The sequence below is a fragment of the Corvus kubaryi genome, unplaced genomic scaffold (genome assembly GCF_017639235.1).
Source record: "Corvus kubaryi isolate FWS band 111438036 unplaced genomic scaffold, C.kubaryi_AGA036_p1.0 37179, whole genome shotgun sequence".
Classification (NCBI taxonomy): Eukaryota; Metazoa; Chordata; class Aves; order Passeriformes; family Corvidae; genus Corvus; species Corvus kubaryi.
Window position 1 is genome coordinate 1 of NW_024581049.1, and position 2,152 is coordinate 2,152.

Below are 2,152 nucleotides of genomic sequence, written 5' to 3' on the forward strand. Positions count from 1 at the left end.
TTTTTTTTAAATTTAAGGTAGATTGCCCTGACACCTTCTGAGGGAGGATGGATTGACAGCTGAATGGATTTTAGTAGAGGAAACAGCTTTAAAAAGCCAGAAAAAATCTGTTTATGGCCCCATGAAAAAGAAAGTTGGTTTGAGCTGAAAACCTAAGGAGACTTTAGGCTCTGTAAAGTCCTGAATTAATGAGAGTTTCTGTTCTATTCCTAATTTTCAAAGCTTTTGCTTTTAAAGACAAAGTCCATATTAATGTTTTGTTCCAGCCATTACCTGGCCTTGAAATCTGGGACCTCAGCCGTGCTGTTCCCTAATCCCAGGGATTACCCAGCCCTTCTTTCCCTTGCATCCTAAATACCACACAAAAAAAGGGCCGAAGGGCTCATTTCAATTTTCTCTGCAGTGGTTTTATCTCAAAACTTCCTTGAGTGTTTCTCCATTTCTCTTTGAATCTGGGGGCGAGGGGAGCAGCTCCTTTGGAGCTGTGATTTTCCCAGATTTCCCAGGCTTTACGGGAAGGGGAGGAACCCAAGGTCGTTTCCCTCAATCAGGAATTTTGCTGTGGGAATTCAGCTGCTCTCCAGGCAGTTCTTCTGTCAAACCATTAATCAGCTCGGAAAAGTTGATTAATCTACATAGGGGCTGTGGAGAGAAGGATACAAAGGAACTTTTCCATCATTTTGGGGCTTGAAGAGGGACTGAATTTCCCTCAAAGCTGGGAAGGGCCTGAGGACGATAAAGCAAAGGAGCAGCTTCATCTCTCCCTGGCAGAGAGCTCTGGGCTCCATTATGGATACAAATCAATCCCAGCAGGATTTCAAAGGGTTTCTTTAGGATGTCAGGTCCCTCTTTATCAGATCCCTGCTGGGATTCAGGGCCTGCCTGGTCACGGGGTGCTTTGATAAGGGCTGGATTTAAATCCCAGATCTGAGAGCAGACATGAAAGTTCCCTGGGTTTCTAAGGGTTGAAAAGCTCGAGCTGGATTCGCTGCAGAGCTGAAAAATCAGGAAAAGAGAGAGCAAGGAGTGGCCAGCAGGCTCAGGCTCCTGATCACGCCCCTGGGACCCATGGGATCCATAGGATCCGTGGCCTCTGGCACGCTGCTCCAGCACCCTGCAGGGTGACTGACAGCCGGGCAGGGGAAGGAGCCACCAGCAGCTCTGCGATGTGCACCATCATTCACCTTGCACGTGGCCTAAACAGCCACCAAGCACCGATGGACTGACTGAGCCGAAAATATCGGCGAGATCTCAGTTTGCACTCCAAATTCCCTGCAGCCTGTTCCCTTCCTGATCCATCCCTTGAAGCAGCAAGAGTGGAATTCCTCCCGTGGTTGCGCTTTCCCTCCTGTTTTCCACTCAACAAGAAAAAGCAGCCATGTGAACAGGAGTAAAAGCCCCAAACCCACAAAAAAGCACATTCTCAGCATCACTAATCCCTGCCAAATTGCCAGGAACCTTCCAAAACTACATCCAAGCTTGGAAACAGGGATCCAGTTGTTTGTTTAAGCAGCTATTGATCCAGTCTCTTCCAGCTAATTAAACTATTCACTATTTAAACTCATTAAACTGCTCCTGGCAGCCAGAGGCAAAGAAGAAATCGTGTCTAGATTAAATGGTGATGGTGAATGTGCCCATCCCAGTCCTTGGAGAGGTTGGAATTGCATCCCTGTTCCTCTGCTCTCTTTTCCTTCCTTTTTCCTGCAGTGATTCCCACCCGGATTCCTCAGCTCCAGCTCTCTGAGCAGCCTCACGGGGAGCATTTCATCCCCTTGGAGCCAACTCCATTTGTTGCATCCTTCATGCCTCAACCACCCCTAAAAGCAGGGAAGTGCTGATGGGCAGTGCAGCTGGTGCCACTCGGGAATGTTTCCAGTGGAACAGGGAGGGAATTCTGAGAAGCTTCCACCCACTGCACGTTATTGCTGGATAAAAGGTGAGGCAGCAAAGGATCAACAAAGGGAGATTTCAGCAAGACAAAGTCCAGACAAAGAGGCTGCAAGTGTGGCTGGGGCTGCTAAACTGGGAAAACTGCAAGGTCAGGCTGTGGGAACATGGATTATACTGAGGTCTGGAACTGGTGTTGGGAAGAGAGGGAGAAGAACGAGAAGGAGAAGGAGAAGGAGAAGGAGAAGGAGAAGGAGAAGGAGAA